Genomic DNA, 22,367 nt, shown 5'->3' on the forward strand with positions numbered 1-22,367 from the left:
GAGGACTTAAGATATAATGATAGGGAAAATTCATAACCTAATGCTTTCAAGTCAATTTCATGTTCCACTTTTAATTAGAATCAGCCTTCTCTCTTTTTCATTTGCTATGTAACATACCCTTCCTTAATTTCTGGGGGGGAAACCCTCTCGAAACTGGGGTGAAAAACTGTTGATTTAGAATCATGTCATAAAATAGAACTAAAGGAAAGGGGTGAACTGACTGCCTCAGACTGAAACAGAGCTCTTCAGGGTTGATCCCGCTGATTGTACTGTTGATGGCAGAGAGAGAGCAAGGCAAACACAAAATTGTTAATGTGGCAACGAACACAATCCTAACCATAAATACTTGCCAAAGCTGGAATGCAGGATTTCAATGAACCCACCTAGTCTTTTATCCCACTGACATAATTTAAATCATGAGGCTGGTTTCCACACATTACTAGAAACCCCACCTCGGTGTGGTTTTCAATATAATGCTCACCTCATCATATATCGATTTCCAAGTCTTTGGTCCCTAACTTTCCTTTACAAGGCCTTGGTTTCCTCCAATTACAGGACCTCGTTTAAGTTATACACGTAGTTCTCAATGTTTCTTTGAGTACAGACCTGAGAAATTGTTACCGAATAAAAAGATTCAGCAGTTGCAGTTTAACATTGTCCTGTCCTGAGCTCTTGAATTCTGCTTCCTTCAGTCTTCATTTACCCCTACACTAGGATACAGTGGCCACTTTTTCCCATGAACTTCTTCATGGTTTTTGACTTAAAGAAAAACTCTTATTTTTTGGTATTCTTTCAAATTTGAAGAAGGACATTAGAAGATTCTGATGTTATTCTAAATGAATGTTAAAAAAAAAAAAGCCCAGCTCTCGGAAATGAAGGTAATATAGAACTGAATAAAAACCAAAACACAGTTTGAATAAATAAAATTCACCAGATTTTTTTCTTGGATATCAGCCTTTTTATGGTTTTGGATGTCTAGTCACTGAAAAGCTTTGCTCATTTTTTTTTTTTTAAACATAGTAACATATATAGATATTGCAGTAGCTAATTGCAATTATTCACCCTAGACAAAGACAAAAAAATGAGTTTTTCTTTTTCTGATTTCTTAGCTTGTGTGCAAAGTTGCCATTCCAGATGGGGCCTATTATGTGATGTTGTATTTCAAAGGGAAACATTTCTTAAAGTTGCTGAAAAAAATGTCTATTAAGGAAATAAGAGCTGCTGAAGCAAAGACACGTGTTATCTATTTCTTAAATTAGTGGCAAAATTCTGGTAGTATTCCTAAAGAGCTGCAGGGATTCTAATTGAAATATTCTAATCCTTCCTCTTCCCAACCCACCCAATGCCATTGTCAATAGGGGGAAAGAATCATATAATTAAATTCTAGGTAAAACCATTTCTGATTTTGTAGCAATGAGAAAGCGTTGCACTATTTTTGATTCTTGCATCATTTATTAGAAGTTTTTCTCAGTAGGACAGCAAGCAATTATCTGAAGCAGCTGGGTTACGTGAAGGACTGATCACATGTTATAACACACAGAGGAATTATGGATTATGGAAAGATGAACAATGTAATTATGCTCATGGAGTGTCACTTATTAATTTTAAGGTGGGATTTGTAATAATTTCATAATAGCTATAACAATCGGAGCAAATGTCTGGATTTGTAAGAGTCTCCAAGGTTTAAAATTGGTTTATAAATTTAATTTTGTTAAAATGTGGTTCCAGTTGCTCGAAAGTTTTTGTTTCAAGAGAATGAAATCCTGCAAGCGATGAAGACAAAATCTAAAACTTAAAGTTCTTGTTTTAACAACTTTTATTCCTCCCAACTCCATTTCCTTCCTGGGTTAGTGTAGAGATGGATTCATAAACGATAGCTCACAACTATCTTGTATTTCCTATGAGTAATTGTGCAAAGGTGAAAAAATGACATAATCATGGCAATTAACTTCTTTTCTGGCTCCACTATGGTAATTATTAAGAAACATCACCTGTGGGAAGCCCAGCAATCACCCCAAAATCAGGGCTACCTCTGCTTTTCCGAAGTACCTTCCCTAATCTGTTTAGTATAGTTTCTCTCTGTTACACTTTTCATTGCTTCTTTCACTCTCTTTATTCCAGTTTTCTTATTAACATTATTGCTAATTAGGAATCTAAAGTAGGCTGCCTTTTCAAAACAGAATAAGGACTTTTTCTTTTCCAGGTAAGTGGGTGGTATTTGCAGCAAGCAATTAAAATGCACTTTACCCAATTAAAAAAAAAAAAGACTAATGATAACAATAGTTAAAAAACAACATCACAAAATGAGGGTGAAGAACTTAAGTGACCTCAAAATGAAGCTATATTAGTCAGCTGTGATGTGACGAGAAAATAATGCGTTACAGATAACAGTTTTCTAAGCAGTGGCTATTTGGCCATCTGACATAAAGTAAAAAATAAAAGAAAATCATAATTCTCCCAAGTCTATTGTATTTTTAAATTTTTTACAGCTACTAGATAGCTATAAGGTTTTAATTTTCACTTTTGAGTATTTTTTTTTCCAAATGGAAATAGCTTTACTTTTTTAACCTATCAATGTAATGGGTACTCACTATTAATAATTCAAATAAAGTAAAAATTACCCCAAATCCCCAGTGAAAAACTGCTAACATTCAGTGTCTATATTTACAGTACTTTTTATATGACATATGAGTGTAGAAAACAGGTACAAATAAATGCAAATATATTTTAGTAAAAATTCATTTATTCAACAATATTTATGGAACACCTACTATGAACATGCAATAGAAAACCATAGTGAGCAAAACAGACATGGTCCTTTTACTCGTGGTGCCTACCACCCTACCACAGGATAGAGATATGAATTAAAGAATCTTCAAACTGAATATAATATCACAAATGTGGCAAGTGCTACGAAGGAGGGGCACACAGTATAAGACCTTATATTAGGGGAAAGAGACTTCATCGGGGATGTCAAGGAAGATTTTTCTGAGAAACTTATAATACTGGGTATGGATTTCAAGGAAGAGTCAGAGGACAGATAGTACCTAGAAAAAGATGAGGGTGAGGGGAAAGAAGGGATCTAGAGCAGCTGAGCTTTCCAGGCAGAGGAAGCTGCTTGATTAAAGGTTTTCTGAGAGGGGAGAGCCTGTGCATTTGAGAAAGAAAGGCTAACATCCAGAGAATACGTTTGTCACGTTAGAAGACAAGCCCAGAGTGGTGGATAGAAAGTAACACCTCAAAGAGCCTTGTGATTCTGCTGGGAACATGGTTCTCAACCTTAAGAGTAAGGGAAAACAGTGACTGAAGGATGGAGGTAGTATGTGTTTCATTAAGCTTCAGTGTGGAGGGCTGATGGAGAGGGGCAAAATGGATGCAAGGGAATCCAGTTGAAGGCTATCATGGGAGAAGGGGAAGAGAGATGATGGCAGCATGAACTAGGGTCGGGGTGGTGGAGTTGGAGATTGGAGAACATGGCAATGAATTTTATGTGAGGAATAAGAGAGGTGTCTTTAAAACCTTTTGCTTTTTTGAGTATAATGCTATTTTTTTTCTTATTGATTCATAGGATCTATTTTTCTATTTATATATTGTGGCTGGCTGTTATTCCTTTTTTTTGTTATATGTCCCACATATTTTGTTTTGGTTTATTTTTTGTCTTTGAATTCTGTTTATGTTTTTTTTCAATTGAGAGTTTGTTTTGCACAGTTTTATTTGTCAATTTATTCCTCTTTGAGATTTTTGTGTCTCCTAATGCTTTTATGATAATATTTATTTGGGTTTTAAAAATCTATTTGAAATCTATTTTGGGGTTTAAACTCATATTTTCTAAATGGGTAAACAATTGTATTTATACATTTATCATTCATTACTCACTAATTTGAAATAAACTTACACACACACATACAGACACACTCACACATATGCATACATATAGCAGGTATTTGTTAAGTTATTCTAGTCCATTGTTCTGGCTGACGTTTCCTGTATTAATTATGCACTATTTTAATCAGGATAGCTTATAGTATATATTCTTTACTCTTGTTGTGTGTTTTCTACAGAAATCTGGAGACCCAGCTTGTCAGCTCCATAAAAGGAACTGTTGAGATTTTACCTGATATTGCACTAGATTTATAGATTAATTTGGAAAGAATTGACAGTTTTTACAAAACTGGGTCTTCCTAGCTAGCAATGTGATATGTCTCTTCATTCATCAAAGTCTTCTTTTACGCCCTTCAGTAAAGTTTTATGATTTTATTCATATAGGTCTGAAGGCAAAAGTATTTTGTTTGCTTTAAATTATCTTGTAGTTTTCTACTTCTTGACTTCAGTCAAGTGTGCATAAATAAACCCATCTTTTCTGTTGAAAATATTTAGGCTAATAATTTTGAGGTTTTTATACAGCAGATAATTAAGATATCTCCCCTCTCCAAAAGGTTTGCCATTTGTTCCAGGCAGGAGCATGTGAGGAAGGTAATTTTTTTTTTCTCTTGGAATTGATGCCTTTACGGAGAATTTCAAACCAACCTCTCTCTGCAAGTAAAGGCTTGCCTTCTCTAGTACAAAGTTTAATGTAGGCAGGAAATATTTATCTATGGCTGTATATCTACATCTTTAGAGACACACTCTATGATGATTTGGACATATTCCAGTATAATTCCTCTGCTGATACATGTTCATGGCCCCACTGAAAAATTACTCATCTTCACCCTTGTTATGTTTATCTGCTTGCTGGTCTTTCTCTTGCCTACTACCTCTTAGATTCATTGAAGGGTCAAGACAGTCCAGCCATAAGCCCTTAAGCAGTGACCCTAAAGTTTATCTTGTATGTTTTTGAAAGACATTCTCTTCCTTGCCGCCTCCTGCCGAGATAAAGACGGAAGTTATTATTAGATGTTATAGTTGATAATGCACATAGAAGTATGCACACAAAAATCAAAGACTTCAAACATATTTATCTGTTTAATGGATTCAGCATTCCTTGTTCAAACAGCTTTGCTTAAAATTGTTCTTTCAGCCTCCAAGTTAAGCTTGTGTCTGGTAGCCACAACTTGATTTAAGTTAGAGGTACGGTGAATTCCCTGAGAGAGCTGGCAGGGACAAAACTGAGTTTTCTCAACCTTTTCATTTCCTATTTGTCCTCAGACTCTACAATTTTGCTTGCATGTGAAGCTCTGTCAATGATGCTCGTGTCTTCATTTCATAGCTGTAGCCTGGGCTCTGCAATGGTGATGGCTTGCAGTTTACTATCTATTTCATTTGGGATTAATACTTTCCTGTTATACTTACTGTTCAGCCCCACTCTCCTGCCTGGTACTGTAATACACTGCTTTCAGTGTTCTAATGGGATCACACGAGTCTGCCATCACTAGCTTGATTTTTAACAGGAAACTAGGACAATAAGAGCCTTGAGAAAGTGAATGTGAGAAATGTATGATTCTGTCTAGGGACATTAGTGCAAAATGAAAACAACACTATCTTCTATTGCTTGCTTCTGCCACCCCATTTTCACCAGTAAATAACTAGAGCCCTTCCCTGCACTATTGGCATGAACAAAGAAAAATGGCTTCAGCTAGCAGGGGCTGCACTTTGAGATGTAAAATATCACTTTCCTTGTAAACATATAATTGTCACCTTCTGGCTGCTTTCTTTCCTTCCACTCAATACTCAACTCTAAGCAAATTCTTGGTTCAAAGAGCGAAACTTGAACCAAGAATAAATAAACCTATTATTATTATTATTAACAAATGACATTTTAAAAGAAAAACTCAGGAAACCTAGTGGCAGATAAATATTAACAACTCCTTCATGCATTAATTGAACTTAAGTGGATAACCAGTAAAGCTTTGTGGAAACCAGGTCCATGTAGAGCTGGTCTTTGGGGAAGGGACTTCTGGTTCTTTCCAGACCTGGTTAATGATGCTCCAGGTAATAGTGACAAATTAATGGGACTATAAACAGGATTTGGGGGCTCCTAGGGAAGAAGAACATTTAAGAGAGAACCATAAATTTTCACTACTCTAAAGAAAGAAAATACAGAAAGCCAGACATGATTTCTACTTTACCAGTGAGATAATGTCAGGTATCTGGTTTCTAGCTTTCTTTGCTGAGTCTCTCTTATGTTTCTCCACTGCAGTCAGCCAGTTGCTCTTGCTGACACCTCTTTCTTTCCCCTGGGTCTTTGCTAATATAGTTCCCTGCCCTCAGATGCCTTCTCCTCCCATCCAGTATTGACAAGGATAGACATTTAGCTATTTCCAAAATTCTATTCTCTTCTTTCATAATAATAGACTTTGGGGTTGGCACATGGTTGCTGACCAAGAAACTACATTTCCCAAGCTCCTTTGAAGCTAAGATTTTGGATATAAATTAGATTCCACCAATAGAAGTTCTCTGAAGAGATTTAGAGGAAGAAAGACAGGGGCTTCTTTTGTATTCTGGCTGTCTTCACTGGCCAACAAGATTGTGGGTTTCATGTGTCAGCCGCCAGTCTTCCTGGTTGTCAAGGGGCAGTCCAGAAGCAGTGATGGTGGTAGTCACATGTTGATCTGGTCTCTTATTCCTGAAAAAACATCTCATGTCCATTCTCTGACCTCCAGCTGCAACAGGGACCTCAGACTAGACTGCTGTGGCTCTAGTTGTGGCTCTGAGTTGGCAGCTCCTCTACTAGGCTGGTTCTGGGTTGTTCTGAGAGTCATTCTATGACTCTCACCATTTCAGTGACTTTGTAAGCCTCTCAATCTTTGTATTAAATCCATTTTGTTTAAAACACTTGGAGTGAATTTTGTTTCCTGAACTGGCCCTATAGCAAATAACATTAGTTATATGCACCTTCATAGAATTTGAGGGCAGGAACATATTCACTGTTCTGAATAAAGCTGGTATATAATAGGCCCTCACAGGGAATGAACAGATTCCATGTGACCGGCATTGTGCAGGGCACTTCACCTACATCCTTTCCTTGAATCACGCCAACCACCCTAGGAGGTAGGCATCACTGATGGCAGTGGTAGCTGGTCTGGAGAGGCCGCTGGCATGACACTGGCTGCAGTGGGGAGGGATGGCTGGGGCAGTGTGCTCCATGGAAACAGCAAGAGCCTGAGACAGGCAAAAGCCCCTCTTTCTTCCAAGTTGGAGGGGTGGGAGCCCTGCCCTTCCAGGTGCAGCTGCAACCACTCAGCCGTGGCTGCAGACCTGGGCGTTTATGCACTCTTGGGGGCTTGAGAAGTCTCCCTGTCCTCACAGGCTCGGAAATGCCTTCTCTCGCTGCCTGTCCTGTCCCTGGTCCTGGTGCCCGCTCCAATTTCAGAGCAAAGTTGTGATTGAGCTCGGGTGCTGTCACTATCCGGCCAGGTGTGTACACACTTGGGACAGCCTGACATACCAGCCCCCTGTTGCCTCAGCACCCTCCAGACTTTGGACACCAACAAACACTGGAGGGAGGCTTGGGAGAAGGACTAAGGACAGCTTGGCATGGGTCCGTAGGCACCTCTTGGTACAAATAGCCTGGGCACTGTGGGCACTGTGGACAGCAGGTTAATGGCAGCAGAAGGCAGACAGGCTCCTGGGCAGAAAGCAGTGGGTTCCAAGTGAAACCCCTGCTTCAGGCCAGGCATGGCCTGAGGCCTGGGGGGCTGGGCTGCCAGTTCCACAGACTAGAGTGAGAACTTACAGTGCTTTTTCCAGACCTGCTTATGGCCACCCACAAACCAATCAGTATTCACTTTCTCTCCTCTGAAGACCATAAAAACCCCAGAGTCAGCCGGACTCAGGCAAACAATGGGACGGCCTGCCTGCAGAGAGGAGCTACCTACTGTGGTGTCCTCTGAGCTGTTCTGTCGCTCCATAAAGCACCTCTTCACCTTGCTCACCCTCCACTTGTCTGCATACCTCATTCTTCCTGGACATGGGACAAGAACTTGGAACCTGTTGAATGGCAGGGCTGAAACAGCTGTAACACAAACAGGGATAAAACATGCCCCTTGCTTGCCATGTTGTGGGCAACAAGAAGGAGAGAAGGAGAGAAGAGCTGCAGCCCTTCAGGGAGTCCAGACCCAGGAGCTCCGTGAGCCAGGGCTGTGGCACCCTCTTAGGGGACCTGCGGTTCGTGGTGTCTCCAAGCTTCTAGGCACCACTGTGCTCCCTGGTGCCAGCCATGGAAGTTGTTTGTGGTATGGCTGTTCCAACCACAGCCTCACAGGGAGCTGGCGCTCACACTGGACCCCACACTTGCTTGCTCACACACCCACTGCTGCTCTGTGCCTGGCTTGCCTTTGGCAAGTGTGGGAACCAAGTTGGTAGCATGAGCTGAGTGTAGCCTGCCAGGCCAAGTGGGCAGAACAAGCCCCATGGGCTCAAGCAAAATTCAGGCAAAGGTGCCACCAGCCACAGAGGGTTTTGGCCAGGAAAGCGAGACCCGAAGGATCCTGTGACATCACCACTATTTTACTGAGGTCCAGTCTCTGAAGTGAGGGTTAGGGTGTTCAATAACTTACCTAAGGCCACAGAGCTAAGAAGTGAAGTCCCATTCTCCCTGTAAACCTTCTCTATCATTCCAGCTATGAGCAGAAAATTATTAAAAGTCAAAACTAAATGTTGCTGACCAGATTTTAACGTAATTTATTTCATTTTCAAATGGGGAAAGTGAGGCTGAAAGAGGAAAATCTTATTTCTTTGACTCTTCATTGTAAATTCTCTGTTCTTCAATGCTGAATTAGACTACGACCCCTGAATTCACTGTGGAATTGTATGCCTCTTGCCCCACCACCCTCATTCTACTCTAAGGAGGAGTAGATGCTATGAATCAGTCCCTTCTAAGGACTAACGGTGGCTGAAGATTACACTATACTCTTTTAAAAATAAGTGAATAAAAGCACCTGTGCATGTATTGTGAAAAATTTCAAAGGATCCCACAGGCAGGAGGGGAGATGAGAGTAGCCTGATTGCCTCTCTGGCTCTTTCCTGCATCCTTCTCTTCCACTCCTAGGGCTAAAAGTGCCAGGCTTGCGCCGTCAGGAGAAGCCCAGGCCCCTTCTTGCAGGCTCTCCCATCCCTCTCACCTGCCAGCCCCATCCTGCCTAAGGCATTGCAGTCTGTCTCTTTCTCATTGGCTCCTTTTTCTCCTGCACTATATTCTGGATTTGCTTTCCCTCAAATCAGAGTGGTGAGACATACAATTTGGCTTTAGGTGAAATAGAGGAAGCCTTCTATGCTGTTAGGATTCTAGGACACTTCAACCATCTAACTTAGGTAAAGGCCTTCTCCTTGGGCCCAGCCTAGATTCTCAGAGTTTACATAGGGTTTAGGGTGGAGGGGCAGGAAGTTAAAAAGAAAATATTGTTGACTTTGTGTTTTTTTTTTTTTCTGTGTGTGTGTGTGTGTGTGTGTATACCCTTTAGGGACCTTTGAGGGAAAGGACTGGAGAAGCCAAGGCAGAATTTAGGTACCATTGTAGTGTCATTTCATTATCACCCCTTATTAACTCCCTGTATAGCCATTCCCTGCAAAGCCCTCCCTCTCATCTATGATCCTCCCCTGGCCTGAGTGAAGCCTGTTCAATGTGGAGGCTCAGCCCAGTTGTTCCCACCTCTGTAAGCATCTTTAAATCTGCCAGGCAGAAATAATCCCTTTGTCTTTGGCAGCCCACGAGGTCTGTTGACATAATAGAAACAGTGCTATAGCACTCACCACAGTGTACTGTAATGAGCTGTTTACTTATTTGTGTTTTTCACTACATATTGACCTCCTTAAGGAGCTTGACTTGATCTTATTTATCTCTAAGCCTCCACAGCTAAATAAATATTTGCTAAGTCAAATTGAATTCCCACCCCCAATTCATTGCAATATATCAGGTAGAGGGATGCCATAGAGTTCTTTGATTTTAAGGAAACCTTGATTGTAAAATTTACCTTAGATTTACTGTTTGGGAGGTCGATATATTATTCAATGTACTTGTGCACATGTGTACTAATGATGCACAAGAATTCTGGCTGATAATTGAACTCTGGCTTGAACACTGGCTCTACCACTGGCAAGCTCTGAGGCCCTGGGCAAGTGCCTTAATTTCTCTGTGCCTCAGTTTCCTCAACTGTAAAATGGAGCAGATAGATCTACCTCATATGGCTGGTTGTGAGGATTAAATGAGTTAACATATGTTGAGTATTTTGAGTGTGTCTTAGCACACAGTAAATGCTATTTAACTGTTTGTACCGATATAATCAGAAACAGTAAAATGTAAATATATATACCTTAAACTCATATAAAATGTAATATTCTAAAAGCAGACTTTCACAAGTCTTAATTCAGAATAATTTCCATAGCAATAGGTGCCTTCGTTATTGGCTGTTCTTTATCTGGGCACTTGAAGGGTTACTTTTTATTCCATCCACTGGGACCTTGCATACTTTTCTTGTATTATCATCCTTTTTTCTTTTCATCAGTCTTGTTTTCACCTGAACGGCTGGCCCAGTATTTTATATACTTTAACATCAGCTGACAGGGAGTCTAACAAACAGTAAGTACATAATAAAACAGTAAATGAACAAATGAATCACCAGTAGAACCCACACATAACACCTGGAATCAATGAATATATAGTATATATTCAGATAACTGGAGTTATAGTCAACAAATTAACAAACCCTCACCTTCTTGTTCCATCTCTGACAGGCACATACTCATATTTTGGGGACAGACTTAAACAGGTACCAGATTATACATGCATTTTGTGCCCATTTTCCCTATTGCTGGCCTTATCTCTTCTCTTATCTGAGCTGGAATATGGACAATTTTCTCCATGCTCATCTTCATTATTGGTCCAATCACACTTTTTTTCTCTGTCTGCCATCCTAAATTGCATTTCCTTACATGAGCCTTTGCCCTGCACGTGACAACCTTTTACTTATTCAGAATTTTCAATTGACTGTTTATATTTTGATACTGTATTCTTACTCATGTGTCCTGCTCTGTTAAGGTATGAAGTTTCCTACATTATTATTATTATCATGGTGCCATTATTATCACGGCAGGAGTCCTTCATGTGCTACAACTGGAAACTATTGAAGAAATGCCTTTGGATAAAATATTGACATTGGCTTGTGTGACTTGTTATTTGAGAGATAAAGAAGATGGAAAAGATAGCCAGTACAATCATTCAGTCTTTTATTTATTAAAAACCTATAAAGCCTGTGTAGCAGGTATGATGCCAGGTGCTGACAGTCTAACTAGGGAGATAAGATGAAAAGGTATTAAAATATATCATTACTTGCAATATTGTTGAACCCAGCATTGTAGGCCTTCAGCAAAGGGTCCATCCGTTGAGAAAGGCCAGAGTGTTCACAGTCAATTTTCATGAAGAGAATGGAACTTGAGCGACCTTGAGGGACTAAAAGATTGAAGCTAGAGATGGGGAGGAAGTCAAGTATTCAAGCAGAGGAGTATGGCAGAGAGGCAGGAATGAGCATGCCGTATGAGGAAGTGAGACCAGTTTGACTGGAATGGAGACTAGGAATCTTCAAATGCTAGGCCCAGGCATTTGATGTAGACTAAAACAGGTTTCTCAGAGGAGAATGATGTAGTGGAATCAGTTAGGAGAAGATGATCTAACAAAATTTTGCAAATAGGATTGAAGAATAGAGGGCATTGCCTTGGGGAGGCCAGCTGGGAATCACATTGTGAATGAGTCGAGATGGCAGGATGGGAATGGAGAGAAGACAAGGACATGAAGATGTTTGGAAGGACATGCAGAGCCTGACAGATCATCCTTGTTGTGATTTGCTTGGAGTTCAGCATATGTTCTTGCTGTGGGACTCCTGTGGTGGTTTTACTTCACATTTCCCTATTTACCCCGGCCCCCATCTTACCCCATCCATCCTTTTGAACTATTCATATAGAGTACAGCTACACCACAGCATGATAGGTGGGACCAAACATTCAGTCATGTAAAACACACATTACTGTCATTGGGTTGAGTGGTGATGCTGGTGCTGGGTGTTAATAAAATGACAGGAAAGACTCTGCAAAGCTGGCCAGTGGCCTAGGACTTAGGTGAATTTGTCCTTGTTATAGCTAATGGCATAATGAATGGCAGCTGTCTGACACCCTTATTCTCTTAGCCAAATCCCTCCCCATTTTGAGCAAGAAAATCAGAACTGGAGGATGGGATCCAACCAACCATCAATCCTCCCACCCCCAAATTCCCAAATGCACATCTTTACTATCTATCTTTGTGACATGAATTCTCCAGAAGACAAGTGAAGCTGCTGTGGTAAGGACCCTCAGCCTTCTCAGCCACACTTAGGAACTTGACAAACATCATCACTGACATTTCTTCCCTGTTCTCCTGCCATAACGGTTAGCCCTCATAGAAGCTCATAGTATTCCGTGTGGTTGTTTCATGGTAATCAATTTTCTCTCCCGAACTCAGTTCAGCTTCCTTTGAGGGCCTTCCATGTCTTATACTTTTCTTCCTGCCTGGCAGAAGTGCTCATTAAGCAGTGGTTGGAAGAACGAATGAATAAATGATCACTAGTAGCAGTGAAGAGCTCAGAACAACAGTCTTTTTGATTGATTGCAATTTTTGAAGAACTAAAAGTAAGCATATTCCCAAGTATGCAGATAAGGTTATTTGTAACACAGGATGAATATCCCTTATCCGAAATGTTTGGGACCAGAAGTATTTCAGATTTCTGATTTTTTTAGATGTTGGAATATTTGCATATACATAATGAGATATCTTGTGGAGGGGAACAAAGTCTAAAGATGATATTTATGTTTCATATACACCCTATACACACAACCTGAAGGTAATTTTATAAAATATTTAAAATAATTTTGTGCATGAAACAAAATTTGTGTTAAGCACTTGTGTGTGGAATTTTCCACTTGTGGTGTCATGTGAGCACTCAAAAAGTTTTGGATGCTCAACCTGTATAAGGTTAAGTGTAGCATAAGCATCAAATATAATTATATGGACCTCAAGTTATAATAAATGGAGGAAGAGCCAAGTCTCAGTCAAGAACTGTATGCTTTAAAGATCATCTACTGAGAACTTCTCACTTTTAAAATGAGGTCTAAAGGAAAGAGGTGACTTGTCCAAGATCCCATTTCTGGTGGAAGAGCCTGAAATAAAACTGAGAAAAGGCTCTTTCTAAGTCTGCCCTCAGACTACTGCATCTGGAGACTTATCCTTCAGGGACCCCTCCAGGAGATCCGTGGGTGCTGCCACAGCCCTCCATACCAAAACCACTTGCTCCAAACTCTTTCGGCCAACAACTCTTCCAAAGTCCTGCCAGTTGATGAGTCAGAGAAAAAGAAGTGGCAGCAACAGAAGAACTAAGAACGGAGGAAGGAGCTGGCCAGCAAATGTGGGACGAGGGCTGTGGGGAGACAATGGTGACATGGTGAGATGGGTCTGAGACGCAGGGCAGTGGAGACTCAGGCATCTGCTCTCAGAGTTTGGAGAGCTCCTTTCTGCTGCAGGAACAGAAAAGAGATGCAAGTTTCCAGTGAACCAGGTGTTTCCAAAGATTATCTGCAAACCTACTCTGAGATTTTCGTTTAAAATACATTTGAACTGAGACATGATATAAACAGGGCATTTTGTGCCCTGAGTGTGGAGAGTCAGAGAAAATTATCCTCAGAGACAGAAGAAAGAAGCAACCTCACAGAGCAGAGTAAAGGGGAGAAATGAATCATCTGAGCTGGGGCATAAAATATTAGCTCGTGACAGCTTTTCTGTCCCAGGCCTTAATCCCTGTGTTCCTCCTTTTTTATTTAAACAAATTTAAATGAGTTTTTGTTCCTTGCAACCAAATAGTTCCTGACTAATATCTGGAGTCATAAATTGCAATTCTTCACCTTCCGTCTCCTACCAACTTGAACACCTAATCCAAGAAAACAAAGAAAAACAGAATAGCCAACAATTATGCAATAGTAATTAAACACTTTCGTACAATCCTGGTTTTGTTACTCATTTGTAAACTAGTCTGTGAGTCTAATCACCATTTGCAATATTATTTCTATATCAAAATGCATTTTGAGCTCCCAACATCCAAGTTAGTAATTTAAAAAACTAGCTTAAAGGTTAATTTCTGCGCACGCATGCATCTGTGTGTGTGTGTGTGTTTGAAATAACTTTGTCCATTTATAGATTAATGTTACAGTGCAAAAAACAAAATGGATTTTGGACTCTGTTGGCTGAATCACTAGTGACTGTAGGACTCTGGACAAGTCAATTCAATTTTTTGAACATCAGTTTCTTTCATTATTCCTAAAATGGGTTGGGGGCCATAATACTCTCACTTTTGCATTGTTTTGATGATTAATTGACTTAGTTCCCATTAATTGCTGGTGTTTGACACATAGCAGGCCTTCCATAGATGGTAATTCTTTCCTTTTTGTCTTCTTTTTTTTTTTTTTACCATGGTCAGATGAGTCCTACCCACTGACATAGTCCCTCTTATATAAGAACCTCAAACACACTAATTATTTGGTTTATTTTTGCTAAGCTGGAAACAGATGAAAGTTGACTTTTGCATTACTGACAAGCCTCTTTCAAAGTATGTTGTCTCCTATTATTTCACCAAAGCCCTCGATTATTTCCTGATCTTGGGAAAAGAAGAGAGGGTTTTTTTTTTTGTTTTTTTTTTAAGGCTATTGACTAAATGCAAATCCGAATTCAAAGAGTTACCAGTATAATTTATTTATTTTATTGAATGATAACTCTAGCATGTAGAAGTAAGATCTTCAGGAAAGCAGCAGTGATGGCATCCTCTTAGATTCTCTTTATAGTCAGCTGGAGGGATCCTGTTGTGATTTAGGTGTGATTTAGTTTGTCAGTGGATTAAACTTTGAACTCCATTGTAAGCCAATCAGCTGACTCTCCCTGCAGGAATTTTGCTTTTATGAGCAAGACTTCATTTCAGAGCCCACTTTTTTTTTTTTGAAAGAGTTACATAGCCTACAGCTTTCCTGGGTCACACTTATTGGTGTCTTCATATTTTAATTTGAATAAGGACATGAGTAAATCATAGAATCCCAGTTGACTATGGTTTTGTTCTTTGGAGTGGAGATGAATTTCTCAAAGTTCTTCTCATCACTTATGCTGTGAATTATATCACTGAAGAAGTTGAGAATTACTATGCAGAGTATAAGAGTATGAATTTAAGAAGAGATTGGAATATGTTTTAAGAGCTGATGCAAAATAATCGTTATGTAGAATATACAGGGAGAAACTTGGTGACTCAACGGGACAAGAGAGTCCATATGACTGATTCTTCAAGTCTAAAGCTCAAACCCTCTGTCTTCTGTACACACCATACCCAAATGTACATACTGAACATGTGTATTGGTTTGATAAATGTGCTTTTTAATAATGTTGTCTTTTAATTCACGGACAATAGATTTTTTCATGTGACTGTGCCACTAGGTGTTCATTTTAGGAAATCAGACCTCATCGTTTTACAAAAGAAATAATATTATCAACAGAAATAAGACTGAAAAACAATGACTAGACTAAGGAGAACTAAAACTTACTAAGCGCTCACTTTATGCTGGGTACTGTGCCAAGTGTGTTAAATACTCATTACCTCTTTTAATTCTTGGAGCCACCTTATAAGTTCTATTGTTATTTCCTTTATACCATTGCTGAAATTAGATTAAGTTACTCGCCCAGGGATATACACAGCGCAGTGAGATTCAAACAGAAGCCATTCGTTCTGCTGGGCAATATGTACTTTGTGTCCGATCCCTTAGAAGAGTATTATTTTAACAAAGTCAGATTGAACTTATTAGTGATGTGGGAACTATTTAACAGATAGGAACTTCAGAGCAATTGGAAATATCTCAGTTAGTGACAGATGTTGTTGATCACAAAAGTTCTTCTAGATTGCTTGCTTCATTGGTCAAACTCAATTTTAGAAAGGTGCCGACTCACCGACACAGTAGTTTTGTATTATGGCCAGATGCTTATTCAATACTTGAGAATGTTTTCTCTCAATTCAGTCTAGTGGGAAATTAACCAGTGGCTTTTGGGGAAAGCAAAAAAATGAAAGGGCTGGGATGCGATACAGATAATAATCTTGTTCATAAAGGAGCTGCCAATCCCCCTCCCTCTGCTGAGGGCATCCCAGGGATTGCCAGTTGCTTTGTCTTGCTTGACACAAAACTCTGTTGTTTGTCCAACTGTTGCCAAGTGATACTTTGACATTTGCATAGCCAGGAAGTACTAGAAAATAGAGCTCCAACATTTCCCTGTATTATTTGTATAGTAATTAGGAGTAAAAATTATTTTTAGATTTCTGGCAGTAACTATTTTTTGCAGTTCCTTTTTTAACTTTGTAAATAAAATTCTATTTCCTGGTCGCCTGGAATGAGAGGTTTATGACAAATACTAGATCCTGGAAGACTGAGCAACTTTCTGTATATTTTTGTGAGACAAATTCCAGGATTCTTGGGTAGGAATTAATTCTTCATGGAAGAACATTTTCAGTGCGAACGTAATATGGGAAGAATTACTCATACTCACTATTACCCATCATTACATATAAAAGTACAGTTCTTTTCTTGTTTTAATTGTTTAAAATGTGCAAAGATTGGTGATTTATATGGAATCAGAAAAATCCCTATGTTGTTCCTACAGGTGAGTAGAGTGAAAGAATCTATATGTTGTTTGGATCTAAACATTGCTGGGCTACACAATAGCTCTTGTTCTACTTTAGCATACTGAGTATACTTCATCTTTAAATCAAGCAATATTTCATTAGGAGGATATTACAGTGTGCCTATGTATGTATTACTTATCTTGCATTCTTAAGCATTAGGCACATTTTTTTTCACTGTCTATTGGTCTCTTTTATAAAATTGCATTAGATTTTTTTGCCTGGGAAAAAGGGATTGCTTAAAATTCAACCATCTTGTGTGCCTGGTATACACTTACATTGTAATAAGCACTGTGAGGGGGATTCAGAAATGAAATAGACATAGTCTCTTCTCTCCCAAAAAATGGTAGTAGAAAAGTTACAAATGAGTGTCCTGCATAGAAAAATAAAGGGGAAAAAATAACACCCTAAAATATGCACAGTCACTTGGAAATCCACTCTGCTTGTCTCCAAAGTTGTGGGTTTGAAAGATTGACTTCTTGTCTATAGAATCAGCACCCCAAAATATCAGTGAATTAGCAGCTATTGACCTCTACCTTGGGAACTTTCAGAATTGAATGTTTCATATTCTGTTCACTTGGCAGGTTAGAAAATGCTTTTCTTACTTGATATATTGCATAAGTTAACAGTTTCTGAAAAACGCACGAATCAACTTATCAGAAATACTCTAAATGCACAGCAAATGCAAAGTCATATTCAAAGAATTCTACTGCAAGAAATTTAGTACAATGTGATTTAAACTTGCCCCTAAAATGTGAGGCTTGAGCTTGGACTTTTCTCAGGGATTAGGAAGACATGATGAGCTTGAAGCTGAAAAAGAAAAAAACCATTGATAGTTCTGTTTGCACTCTACCCCATTCTCATGGCCTCTAAGTGCACTTGTTTGTGTTTTGGTTGAACAAGGGAGGTGATTATTTCTTCAGCATGTGACTCTTTCGGTTTCAAGCATACACACAGGCTTTTCTCATCTCTGTGAGGTCATAGAGATATGCCTTTTACATGATAGGTTACTGAGGTTGGGGCTTGGTGCTGTGGGGGTATACCAGTCAAACCTCCTTTGTCTGCTGTGTTAGTTTCAGTTCCTTGCTGGCTGTTGGCTGGAGGCTTCGGTTTCCCTACCACATAGACCTCTCCATAGGGTAGCTCACAACATGGCGGCTTGCTTCCTCCCAGGGAGAGCAATGAGGGATGGGGAAAGAGAGAGAGAGATGGTTTGTGCAAGCAAGCGAGAAAGTGCAAAGGCCAGTGGCAGTCTTTTGTAACCTAATCTCAAAAGTGACATATCACTTCTACCATATTCTTTTGTCACATAGACCAAACCTACTGTGATGTGGGAGGATACTATCCAGAAGTGTGGATGCACGAAGGATCAGTGGTAACCATCAAGACTGGCTACCATAAAATGCTTTTGTTGGTTTGGGAAACTTTCTGGGAGAGCTTTCCTGTTTATGTTGTGTTGGTAAAGTCTTGTTAAGCTTTCAGTCTGATGGTTTTGAATACAGGATTAAATTTGACTAAACTAATAGTTGACAAAGCGTCTCAGAGAATGTGAGTTTATAACTGGTTGCTGACGCATACATAACATCAATGGTGTGAAGTATGGATATAATGCATGTACACTTAAAAATAACTTTGTATAGTGAGCCAAGATCGCACCACTGCACTCCAGCCTGGGCAACAGTGAGACTCTGTCTCAAAAAACAAACAAGCAAACAAACAAACAAACAAACAAAAATGCTTTGTATACCCAGATACTTTCTGTCAGTTTTAGTATATGAGATTTAGACTTACCTAGTCTTTACTCTTTCAAAGTTGTTAGATTTTTTTTCTCTTGAATTGTCTTCAGCTGGCTGTAATTTTCTGCAAGTATAAATATGCAAACAACCTACCTATACTGAAAGTACTTTAGTTTAACTCATTTGATGGACTTTAACTGTTTGGGACTCCAGTGTTCAATAGTGCTTTGTACAGCAGAAGGAAGTATGTGTGGTAATAGGTCCTGATATCATACCACTCCATTAGCTAATTATTCTTTTATTAATTAACATCCTTTGGCATATGGTATATTGATGGGCTGTGAAAGAAGCAGAGAGGTTGAGAAATAATATTTAACTAACTTGTACACTAAGCAATACCTTGTTTTTGTGCAAAAGAATGCTCCATGCCTCAATGGAAGAAGATGGAATGTGTTCCAGCGATTAAATAAATCATGTTGAGCTTGATTTTTGTTTCCTTGTTTTATCCTTCAAGGTACTAGGAGATTGGCATCTTGGAGGAACACAAATAGAGATTTCAGGTGATAGGGAGGGGCTTCTGGATTTAATACCTCATATATAAGGTGAAGTGATAATATGAGGGTTTTTGTTTTTTTGAGACAGGGTCTCACTATATCACCCAGGGATATAGTGGAGTGTAGTGGTGTAATCTCAGCTCACTGCAGCCTCGACTTCTGGGCTCAGGCAATTCTCCCACGTCAACCTCCTGAGTAGCTGGGACCATAGGCACATGCCACTACACCCAGCTAATTTTTTCTGTACTTTTTAGTAGAGATAGGGTTTCACCATGTTGCCCAAGCTGGTCTTGAACTCCTGAGCTCAAGCGGTCTGCCAGGCTTGGCCTCCCAAAGTGCTGGAACTATAGGCATGAGCCACTGTGCCTGGCCTGATGATATGAATTTAACCAAGTGTGTATGATAGATTATCACAGTTTCTTTAAGGGGGTACTCTGTCCAGCCCTTGGAGTCATTGGCAAGGATGACTCCAGGTTTTTGGAACTCTTTAGGAAAAATAATACACAATTACATATATAAATAAGATATGAAAATAAATATTTATTTCGAATGAGAAAAGAAGCAACAAATAATTTATTTAAAATCTGTCGTCGCTGGGCGCGGTGGCTCACGTCTGTAATCCCAGCACTTTGGGAGGCTGAGGTGGGCAGATCACCTGAGGTCGGGAGTTCAAGACTAGTCTGACCAACATGGAGAAATCCCGTCTCTACTAAAGATACAAAATTAGCCGGGTATGGTGGCACGTGCCTGTAATCCCAGCTACTCGGGAGGCTGAGGCAGGAGAATCACTTGAACCTGGGAGGCAGAGGTTGTGGTGAGCCAAGATTGCGCCACTGCACTCCAGCCTGGGCAACAAGAGTGAAACTTCATCTCAAAAAAAAAAAAAAAAAAAAAAAATCTGTCAATTACCACACACATCATGAATCCAGAAAAAAAGTCATGATAGCTTTTACCTCTACACATTTAAGAAAGCTTTTCTCTTTTACCTCCCACAAAGTTTTGGTACTGGGCACTGTGGGACAAGTTTCTATCACAACATGACTTCAGGCCTTGTATCTTCATGTCTCAACACTGGGTGAATTGGCACTGTGGGTGCTAGGACTATTTCTGAAGTTCTTAATTGGGGATGACTAGTGATAACCGCACACAGAAGTCACTGCAAACCACATAAACATATCACACTCAACACCAGCCAGGGGATCCCCAACTCAACATTCCCTATCAGATGCTGAAAATGCACATGGCCACTCTGGCTCCTCCCAACATGAGGGGAAGTGTGATGGAGGCCAAGTCAGAGTGAAAGGGGACAATATTCTCTGTCCATGCTAATAGAAAGATCTTGCTTTTAGAAGTTTTACAATAACGTGACAACAAGAACACATAGGTAGGGCCCTTTTCGGGGTCTGTGTAAAGTGAAGAGCCGTGAAATTTAAATGCCATTAGCTTTACTGGAAATCCATTTCTGATCCTTGGACTCAAAATCACTATTCTGAGACATGCTGACTGGCCCAGACAAGCTGATCACATTTTGCCTTTAACTTAAGTGTTAACCCTTACGACCAGAATTGGTGACCCTAGAGCTGTGAAAAGTTCAGCTGTCTTTGTATCCCTGCTCAGCTGACCTGGATTCAGTATACTTTTCTTTGTTAAATTCATCATTTAGGTCCTGTGTTTTGGAAAATGAAATTTTGGTATTGATAGAATATGGCCAGGGTTGGCTGTGATATCACTTTCTTTCTGCCTCTTCCCCAGTGGGCAGTGAACCTTGAAAGGCAGTGAGGAATGCTAATTCAGGCCTTGTTTATTGTTATTGTACACCCACGGAGTACTAAATTGCAGATCTAAACGTATGGCTAAGCTTTTATGCTATGTGTTAGATTAGTGAGGATGATAATTAGTTGAAATTAGGAAAATAGAACGTAAGACAGGAAAGTGATACCCTGGAAAATCAGAGTCCTCAGAGTTCTACTTGTCTTGTTGTTACTGGCCAATTCTTGCACAGATCTACCCAGGGTGGGTGCAATACAAAAGTCCTTATGCTTAAGAGTACTTTTGTTTTTCCTCTGGAGACAGAATTGAAACAACTGACTTCTTCTCAATGTAGACAAGAACTACGTATGAGAAGAAAGTGAAATCATTAGCTTTCTATAGATCTTGGGTAACATAAGCTTTAACCTTATAAATTTTAAAAAGCAGGCTTGACTCATCTCTGCCTCCCATCATAAACATTTTCTACTAAGTCCACATGTATTAAACATGCATCTTGCAATGTAATGGGTATCCAAGGTTAGATTTTAGTTTAATCCATCAAACACGTCCATAAGGATAAGGAATTCTGTGTTGCACTCACCCTGGGAAAAACTGTGCAAGAATCAGCCAGTCCCAACAGGACAAGTAGAACTGTGAGGACTCTAGTTTTTCAGGCTATCACATTCCTGTCTTACTTTCCATTTTTCTAATTTTAACTAATTTCATCCTCTAACACATAGCATGAAAGCTTAGCCATTCATTTAGATCTGCAGTTCAGATTTCCTCCTGGTTTTTATTTCAGTCTCCTCCTCCTTCTTCCTTTTATTAATCAATTCCTAGGTGAACAAAAATCTAGTCTTTCTAGTCCAAATTTGAATTTTCACTCTATGTTGGCAAGATTTTCCTATCTATCCTGGTGAGAGATTTGGGCAAAAGTCAGACCTCCTGCTGCCTGAAACACCTGACTGAACTTGGAAGGTAAAATAGGTAACATGTGACCAATTTAATCAGTAGGCAGGGTGATGTTTTTGTTTTCCTTTCCTCTTCTCTTCTTTCAAGCCCTTATGTGCTATATAAGCCCAAATAAAATCATGCACAACTTATGTATATGTTTAATTCAAAAGCATTCTGTGTAAAGATAAAACTGAAATTTCATCTTAAATAGATCTATTCATTCAGTGCTTTGGAGGCCAGCCAGGAACGAACTCCAAATGTGAGACTGCAACAGCAACCAAAAGCACATGCTCCATGTGACTTCAACCTATATTTTCAAATGGCCGATAGAACAAGTTTCAAATGCTTTCAAGCTGCGACTAGGCTCATATGGAGAGATAAACAGAGGCCCCAAACTGTGGGCTGAATATATAAGTCATCAAAGCAATTTTAAAATCAATTCAGCATTTGACAAGGAGCCAATATGGTTCCCTTGTGATTAGAATGACATGCTCAGGCTACTACTGTGGGTAAAATTCTGACAGCAGTGTTTTGTACATGTTGGAACCTATGAAAGATCCCCCTCCTGCCTCCCCCCTCCAAGGAAAACGATAATGAAGCATTACAATGGTGTATCTGTGAGATCACTAACACATGGGCGCCATTTGACTGTGAGGGCATTGATGAAATTCTAGTGACTGGGCAAAAGAGCCCAAGACCCGAGTTTATGGTATGGG

Source organism: Pongo pygmaeus, chromosome 4 (genome assembly GCF_028885625.2).
Source record: "Pongo pygmaeus isolate AG05252 chromosome 4, NHGRI_mPonPyg2-v2.0_pri, whole genome shotgun sequence".
Taxonomy (NCBI): Eukaryota; Metazoa; Chordata; class Mammalia; order Primates; family Hominidae; genus Pongo; species Pongo pygmaeus.